We start from the raw sequence: 9,941 nt of genomic DNA, 5'->3' as shown, positions 1-9,941 counted from the left end.
GAAAGGATGGGGGTGTGGCTAGGGTGGCCAAACATAAGTGGGGGGAAGGTGGGCCTAGGTTGGCCGAATTGGCCTTGACCTTGGAAATTGGATGGCCCACCTTGGTAGCTCCCTTGGCTTCAAGACAAATTGGGATGATTTCTCCATCTCGAATTATAAGTGCTACTATATGGGTTATTTGTAAACAAAGTACTTGCATTTTTAGTAGAATTACCAAACTTTGACAAATTTCGGCACTCTTCCATGACATGGTCAGGAGCTTAGCACCAATTGCACATGGGGACACTTTAATTGATTTGATTTACTTGTGCGGGTCCCTTTACAACTATAGCCACAAGCCTTTTAATTAGGCTATCTAATTGGGCCTCCTTAGCCACGGTACCCTCAATAAAGAACCCCTTGCTTGATGTGGCCCTTTCACTTTCTTGAGTGGATTCCCACTCACGGGTCTTTTCTGCCAAATCAAGTAAGAACTTCTAAGCCTCGTCTTCATCCGTATAGGATGTGAATCCTGTAGGGCACATGGACACTAATAATTGTTTGGTTTGAAAATCAATGCCCTCATATATGATTTGGCAAAGGTGCCACGTATCTAAGCCGTGGTGAGGACATTCTTAGAGTAGATCTTTGAATCTCTCCATGAATTTTGAAAACGACTCATGAGGTTTTTGCCTAAATTGAAGAATATCATTTCTTAATTTGTTGGTTTTATGTGAAGGAAAATTGTTTTTAAGAAATGCTATTGTAAACTCCTCCCAAGTGGTGATGGAGTTTGTGGGCAAACCATAAAGCCATTTTTTAGCTCCCTCTTTGAGTGATAAGGTAATGAACCTCAACTTTACCGCAACATCAGTGAGTTGTTGTAATTTAATTAAAGCACATATCGCTCCAAACTCTTGTAAAAATAAGTAGGCATCCTCATAAGGGAGCCCGTGAAAGTGAGGGAGCATCGTAATAAATTGCAATTTTAACTCAAAATTATTGCCCTGAGCAGTTGGCAATCGAATACAAGATGGTTGTGCTACTCAGGCAGGGTATAAACGATCGCGAACGGTTTTGGGAACTTTCTCTTCCGCCATGGAAATTGGAATTGGTTGAATTCCCGTCTGTGTTTCTGATCGAATCACTCTCTCCAAGCGGTTGACAGAATTGTGCAGCCAACCTGCACTCATACACAGAAAATAGCAAAGTTAGAAAAAGAAGTAGCCAAAAGCCACAGTAAACAGACAAATAATTAAAACTAAAAGAAAAATAAGAATCACTTCGAATAATATAAGAATTAAAGTAATCAAACTCTTCCCCGGCAATGGTACCAAAAACTTGATTGTGATATTAAATAACCGCAAGTGCATGGATCGCGTGTAGATACGGGTCGAACTCAGGGAAGAGAATTATGATTTCTACCCTTATACTATTTGGAAAATAAACTTACGATATATTATTACCTGGAATGTACTCAAGATTTTTGTGGATTACAACATCGGATCCAATAATATATTTAAATTTAAAAGCTAAATAGATACGAGTTGAACACAATGAAGAAACGATTAAAATTTTAACCCTTATATTTAGGCAAAGTGAACCAATATTCTAATGATTTCTATTAATTACCTATCTAATCTAATTAGAAAACCAAAATCTAAAAGCCTAAATTAATTAGAAAATTGGATTGAAAAACTACTCTATATTGAATTGGAAATTTGATGGCAAAAGTAATTAGAAATTGAATTGAAACCTTATTCAATTAAAAGATTACTTAGGGTTAGAATCCACCATGGGTTTGGATTGGATTATTAATCAAACCAATTTTAGTATTGAATTGTATATTTAATAGTTACTCTATGGGAAAAAAGATCAATGGATGTCATTGCCCATGAGTAATTGATCAAATACACTATCTAATTTCAAAGATTATATAAGTTTTTATAATTTTTCATCAACAATTACGCATACAAAAGGATAAAATCCAATGATATGAATAATTGGGAATCCAATATTATAAAACCCTATATATTATATTATTTCATACCATTGATTTTAATCAACAATCTTTCTCCTTCCCCATGGCTTCATCTAAACCCTAAGTAAATAAGATTTAGTTGTTCATGGAAAAGGTGAAAGAAACAAAAATAAAGAAAAACAAAGCCATCTAAGAACTTGAAAAGAAAAATAAACAAAAATAACTTTTCCTTAATTGGAATTATAACAAGAGTACAACGAATTGGAATTGAAATAAAGAGCAAAAATAAGAAAAACTTAGTCTTTTTCTCCTCCGTCAACGGTTGAATCCTTGTCCTCCTTCAATGCCTTGATCTCGACTTGGATTGATCTTGGATGGTTAGATCGAGCCTCTTGATGGAAGATGAGAACGGGTAAGACAAGATGAAAAAGCAAGTGAAAAATAGTGTAAGCAAATATGTAATGATAAAGAAAACAAAAGTGAAAATTTTGTACGAAAATTAGCGAAGAGAAAATTCTTGGACGAATTTTAGAGGGAGAGAAAAAGAGAAAAAAAATCCTGAAGACGCGACGAGACGAGACGACCCTAAAATTCAAGAAAGATAGTTGGGAGTGATATATATAGAATAGGGGTGAGAAAGGTTGCTAAATTGAGAGATGGAAAACGATGTAGGGTGAAGATTATTTGACTAGATTAGGAAATAAATGGATAGATGAGATCAAAGGTTAAATAGGCTTGCTATATCTTTTCTAAAAAAATATGGGTTACTTTCCCTGTTTATTCTCTTTCCAAAGTTATGTACAAAACCTTCCAATTATATCCTCAAGCAACTTTCTAAATGTTAGAAAAATAATAATGGAAAGTTTCTCAGTTGAGGGATATGCACATGTGATTACATCTCTACCATTCAAAATAAGAAATAATTCCAACTAAATAAGGAAGAGAGAGACGAATTAGGGGGTGAGACGAAATAGGAAATTGCTATTTTTAGTGGGAGAAGGGGAAATGAAATAGGAAGTGGGAGATGGAGAGACGAATTAGGGGGAGATGGGATGATCCAAACCATTCAATTTCCAACTTGGCCGAACTCCAATGTTGTATTTTTCTCCAAAAACGTGCAAGGAAAAACGTCCAAGATAGAGAGAGCTAAATCGTTGCCTCTTTCCCTATTTTTTCTCTTGGTTATTTTGTGAAACGACCAAGTTATCCCTACTCTTTGTACAAATTGCAACCACGCCACAATTATTTGCAAATAGCAAATCTACCCCTCCTCTGTAATACACATAAACAATTATATTTGCCTCTCCTCTATATCCTTTCCAAGGAACGATCCAAGCCATCCAATTGACGGTCAATCATGTAAATTAATTTCACCACTAAACCATTCCAAGGAGATGATCTGAACTGTTGAAATTAATGGGCTGCAAAATAAATAACTCGTGCTCCTCTATAGAGTAATCCAAATCGGCCATTTGATAGCCCACTATATAAGTTGATTAAACCATCCAAACCGTCCAATTTAATGGATCAGAATGTAAATTGATGGCGCTCTAACCATTTCAATAAGTCGATCTAAACCATCCAAATGATAGGCTATAATAAAAATTAGTTGCACTCCTCAAAGCATTTCCAAAAGCCAATTCGAACCAACGAATTGATGGGCAAAAATACAAAGTAGTTACAAATTGATATTGCCACACCCTGTTAGATTTGCACTCTTATTTTTTATCCATGATTTTCCAAGGTTTACTTTTTTCCCTTGAAACTCCATCTCATTAGCTATATTTTCAGTGAAAATCTAGAAAACAACCTGAAACACCATAAACAAGCAAAATACCTTAGTAGTACTGCCTAAATATGAAATATGCTTGCTTTTCCTACCTACAATTCACACATAAATGTGCTCATCACCAACGATTCTCTTCTCCTACGGGCTTACCTCACGCCGATGACTCTTTTCTCGAACGGCCTTCTCTCCTTCCAAGTGCGTATATTTTTTGGTTTTTTGTCCTTCCAAACAGCAAGAACAGGCTTAGGTTTTAAATTGTATTTTTAGGGTTTCTTGTTCTTTCCTTGCTTTGGTTTATTTTTTTCTATTTAGGGTTTCTTTTTGGCAAACTTGTTTTTACCTTTGTTTTCTTTCTAGGGTTTAAAAATCTCAAGCAAACTTAGTGTTTGTGAAGTACTTTTAGGGTCTATTTTTTTCTGTGTTGGGTTTGTTCTTGGCAAACTTGTTTTTTCCTTTTTTTTCTTTTTAGGGTTTCCAAATCTTAGGCAAGCTTAGGTTTTGTGATTGTTTTTATGGTTTGTGATGTTTTTTTCGTATGATTTGTTCCGAAGCCCAAATCTGAAGGAAGGAAACAAGGGAAAAATCACAGAATGTCTTTGATTAGAATTGCGATATTTCCCTTTTTCTATAATTTTTCCCTTTTTTTCCTTTCGCATTTTAGATTTGTGATTTTTCTGTAATTTGGGGCAATGATTCTGAAGCATCATTCGATGGTAATTTCATCTGCTACCTTGCTCTGAATTTTAGTTTTTTCATGTTCTGAAATCATTTTTGTTTTGGGATTTTAGAACCAATAGTGTGTCAGATGTTGATTATTGGACACAAGATAGAGGTAAATTTGTGTCCTGTGATCAATTTTGGACTCACATAAGTTAAGTTCTTTGTTTTGACCAGCAGTGTTAGCCCAATGGTTCCCATGGGTTCAACTATTCACTTTTACCTTCTTGTTTTGATGCTAGCAAACCTAAATTGATTAGTCCATATGGACTATGTGTTGCTTTGGAGTGTTGTGCCTTAAACTGGAACTTCATATGTCATATCGCCATTACACAATACAACATAGCACAAGGCTTGAGGATCCACATGCGCAAAGGAACTAAGAGAGCTTGCACACATTGGAGGCATCATCCTTGGAAGATTTCCAAGCAGAAAGCTCAGCTTAAAGATCCCACAAGCATGCCTTGCACAATGCCAACAGGAGCTTGAAGATGAACAAGTGTTGGTGACTATCTCAAGCATTCAAAGTGAAGATGATTGAAGAAGAAGTAACATGTAGCAAGCTTTTTCTAGTGTTCACTTCCAAGCCCAAGATCCCAAGGAAGACCTTTGAAGCCAATACAATCAAGGTACTAAGTAGTTTACATTTCTAGATTGTATTGGAGATCTTTTTCATGTGATTTTGCATTTCAAAGAGTTTTTCATACCCTTTTCAAAACCACCATTGAGACCAAATTACATTTCATGAAAAATCATTTTCAAAGAACCTAAACATTCTAAAAATAAAAGGTCATTGCCCAATGAATCAAATCTCAAGTGCTAAGTTAAGTTGAAAAGTGAATGACATCAAAATTGGCACTCGTATAGTGGACAACAACTTCTTTCCACTTTAATTTATCCAAAATATTTTTGAAAATATTTTTAACAGATAGATCTTATCGTTTCCATTCAAATCAAGTATAAGAGAGTCAAAATCCGATAAGAAACGAGTGAGATAAGAATTCTATAAGATCGCGGCAAAAAAATGTTTTTTGCATCCGTGGTCGACCTCGGGACCCCGGTGGACCGGGGCACTAAAATTGCCGTTTTTTTAAATTCCAACAACTCTCCTGAGGGCGACCGCCCTACCCCGGTCGACCAGCACTGCGCAAGAAACTAGCCATTGGGGCTTAACAACTACTTGCTTTTTTGACCCGTTTTTGTCTTTTCTTGCCCAAACTACCCCAAACGGTCATGAATCATTGTGGGCTACAAAAACATTGTTTTCTTATGGATTAAGAGACTTTTGGACTTATTGGGAACCTTATTTGAGCTTTAACCTTCAAATCCATTAATTTCTTCAAAGAGTTTTGAACTTGCATATTTCATTTTGAAGAAGATCTCCATAGGGCTTTTCATTTGTGTAATCTTTTGGAGAGATTGTGAGCTTCAATCTTTGTAAAATCAGCCTATCAAGAGGCTTTGAGAGTTCTTCATTCTTTATCTTCATTGTATTGAGGGACTTCGATTCGACCCGCTGAGAAAGGTGAATCAAGATTGTGAAGAGGGGTTTACGCTTCAGCCATTGAAAAAGGAGAAGCTTGATTGTAATCGAGGATCTACGATTCGGCCCGTTAACAAAAGTGAATCCGGTGTGAAGAGGGTTTGTTCCCTCGGAGGCGGAGAAGTGATTATACGGCTTGGAGATTTGATTATAGTAGAATCTCATCATTAGTAGAGTACCCAAGGAGACAAACTTGGAAGAGTGGAGTATGTCTTGTTGATAGACCGAACCACTATAAATCTTTTTGTCTTCATTGTGTGGTATTTCTCTCTACCTCTTTTATTGCTTCTTAATTTTTCTTTGGTGATTGGTAATATCTCTTTCTTCATTTTCCACCAAGCACCTTTGAACAAGGGTTAGAATAATGTAGGATTAATCTTACACACCCTTTTATATTTAGAGCAAAATTTTTAAATCACCCAATTCACCCCCTCTTGGGTTGCCCCTGTGGGATTTCATTTGGTATCAAAGCTAAGGCTCTTAAAGAAGCTTTCTATTGAAAACCTACAAGAGAAAGATCTTTTGGCAACCTAATGGCATCTAGACTTTCTAGATTTTATGGCACCGACTTTAAATCTTGGTCGATCCAAATGAGGTCTTATCTAAAGAGTTTAGATAATGACTTGTTAAAAGTAATAGAAAATGGATTCACACTATGCAAATCTAAGAGAGTAAATTAATATCAAAAAAAATTGTTTGCCTTGAATTCTAAAGCTATGAGTGCCATATGTTGTGCTTTACCGGCATATTTGTTTAAAAGTATTTCTACTTGCAAAAATGCTAATGAAATATGGTCTCAACTTGAAAACAATTGTAATGCAACTTGTCTTATTACTTTAGAGAATATAAATGATAGTATATGTTATGAAACTCCAAATATTAATGAACTTGTTGATAAATGTGAAAAATTAAAGGAGGTTTTAAATGTTGAACTTTCAAAAAATGAAAAACTCAAACACTCTCTTACCTCTATTTCTAATGAAGTATTAGAATCGGAAAAAGATGATCAAGATCTATTAGATGAAAAAAGGAGTTAATTAAAAATAATAAGAAATTGGAAAAGAAAATAAAGGAATTGAAACTCAATGAAGAAAAACTAAGAACAAACACATTTCATGAGTTAAAAGTTCTAAAACAAGAGATATATGAGATAAAGATTAAACATGAAAAACTAATTTTGGAAGACCATACACTACAAGAAGACAAAGCCAAACATGTTTGTGAACACTCATGTAGTTTATCTTGTTGCTCATCTACCTATTCATTTGCATCTTGTGATTATTGTAGTAGATATGGACATTACAAATCTAGATGTAAGTTTAGATTTGTAAATAGTTCTATGTTTGTGTGGGTTACAAAAGATTTATTACATTACACAAACTTGGTTAGATTCAAGATGGTTTGGGTTCCATAACCCCTCACTTGAATCTTCATCATGATTGTATAGTAGATTTAGAGGTTATGCTTATATTGTAAGATCTTTTGAAAAATCTCAAGAAGATACGTGCATTTGAAGTTTATTACTTTGTATCTCATGTGCACTTAATTGTCATATCTATTGAAAAAGTGCTCTAGATACTTCACTTCTTGTATCTAGTCTATACTTGTTCTTAAAAGTCATATCTTTCGTAATCATGCATGCTAGATGCTATACTCCTAAGATAGATTGACTCCCTTGCATCTAGTTGATTGTGCTTCAATATTTAAATCATTTAAAGATGAGTTATGTGATACATGTGTTCATTATTGATTAGCTACATGTATCCATTAGTGCTTAAAGTTCACATCTTTTTAAAAATATATCATAGATACACATATACTTATCTTGCTTTATCTATATGGATCTATATTTAGGCCTTCATACCATTAATAACATGATATATTATATTGATCTCTATAAACTCATATCATGGTGCAAAATAAAGTACATTCCCTTTTAATGGTATGATCATATAGTATGGTCTAAGTGTTTTAGTATCGCCTTAAAAACTTAGTCACGCACTTAGTACTGACCCATAGGAATAGCTTATGTTGGTTCAAGATAGGTTCCTAAGTATTATCTTGCTATTGCTAAATGTATTTTAGAGTTGTTGATCATGTCATTCTAGCAAACATAAAAGAAATAGAACAAAATTTGAAAATAGAAGAAATGATCAAAAATCAAGAAAAATGCTATGTCGAAGTAAAATCATTGTAAATCAAACCTTAGACATTTTTTTTAAACAAACAAGGTTGGGTCAAAATACAAAACTTAGTGAATTTTTAAAACCATTGTTAATATTATGAGAAATTCTTAAGTTGATTCATTAGCTAAAAGTGTTTATCATTGAGACACTCTTGAATATCCTTGGGTTTGGATATAGTTCCCTTGAATTCAAAATCTTAGATCATTTAAGGAAAAATTTAAAACTTGGTTCAAAATGAGAGATTCATATGAGTTATCTTGACTTCTAATTGAACTAATCATGTGTAAGAGCTTCAATATGATCATTCATTTATGACATGTGACTCACTTGTTTTGAAATAAGTCTAAAAAGAACATAAAACAAACAAACAAGTGAAGCCTAACTCATTGATGAAAGGGAAATGCTAAGAATATTTTAATCATCTTAAAACCCTTCACAATAAACTTATGTGCACTAGAAAACTGAAAATCTAGGAAAAAATTCAAAATATGCACATTAGAATACATTGTCCTATGAAGTATGTTTCATAGTTGAACATCTACATTATCCAAATGACATTGATAAGTTCACAAAATAATTGAATTTAAAACATTCTAGATATATGAACTTCAAACGAAAGTGAAATCATTAAAAGAGATAATTATTAAAATCCATTTAGTTAGACACATGTGATCTAATGTAAAGATATACACACATTATGCTATACATGTTATCTATGTATATTAATATTCAAATATTCTTAAGATAGATCCCCATTAAACTTTTAGAGATTTGGTATTATGAGAAATCTAAAAATACTCAAACTTGTATCTCATGAGTTCATTGCAAACTATGAACATTATTAAAATCATGAGATTATGCCTAAAAAGCTAAATGTGTGCTAAAAATGAAATATGTATATAATTAGCTTTCAAAAAGTAAAAATTTAAATTAAATGTGTTTTGATAATCACACTTAATTATTTAATTGGACTTAATCCATCAAAACACATCTAATAAGTTAATAGAGAACATAAAAATGAAAATGAACATTCCCTAAATAATTGAAAACTAGTGTGCCTTTATAGGAAATCTTGTAGAACCAGTTGCATTCACACTAGGATAGAGTTACTAGTCCTAGGATAGATTCTTAAATACTTACCATCATTAGCTATCATTGGTAAGTCTATAATTGTCTATTTGTATAGCATTCTATTTGCATTGTATCACTCCTTGATTGATAGTAGCTGCATGGTAAAGATGTTAAACCTTAAAGTTAAAAGCTATTCAATTGATGCTCTTAGCCTTCTTACTAGTTAAGAGGGAGACAGTACTATCACCTCTAATTAAGACATCTAATCGTTTGGCTATATGCCAGCATCTTAACTATGATAAGCCATATGTGTCTTTATTTGCTATATGTATATGAATATACTCATATATATGCAATTATTCAGGGGGGAGCATGTGTTACTAGGATGTCTCACCATCTCACTTGATACCTGTGGACCCCGATCCTGAGAGGACGAGTGCGGCGAGGGACGCGAGGTCCCCACAGCAATCCTCTAAGATCTCCACAATGTGAAGGAGAGCTCTGCCAAGGAACTCTCGAAACGGATGCCACCCTCACAGCATAGCACGAGTGGCGATACAAAACGAATGAGATACATCCTGATCAGGAGCCAGGGCTCGAAACCGAGATGTACCTAAAAAGAACTCAGAGTCGCCATCCATGGATAGGCCATGGAACCCTAAAATCAAATCCTCT

The 9,941-nt window shown here is 34.1% G+C and overlaps 1 non-coding gene across 1 annotated transcript; it reads left to right on the top strand.

Moving 5' to 3' along the window:
- Positions 1–594: 594 nt before the first annotated feature.
- LOC143856846 (small nucleolar RNA R71) lies at positions 595–701 on the top strand. The gene has a single exon (XR_013238389.1). It is a non-coding gene; the product is annotated as a small nucleolar RNA R71 (small nucleolar RNA).
- Positions 702–9,941: the final 9,240 nt, after the last annotated feature.

The sequence above is a fragment of the Tasmannia lanceolata genome, unplaced genomic scaffold, assembly GCF_043159265.1.
Source record: "Tasmannia lanceolata isolate RefF3 unplaced genomic scaffold, GAP_Taslan_0.1 ptg000023l, whole genome shotgun sequence".
Lineage (NCBI taxonomy): Eukaryota > Viridiplantae > Streptophyta > Magnoliopsida > Canellales > Winteraceae > Tasmannia > Tasmannia lanceolata.
The sequence above is the reverse complement of the archived record's forward strand: the minus strand, read 5'-3'. Positions and strand labels throughout refer to the sequence as shown.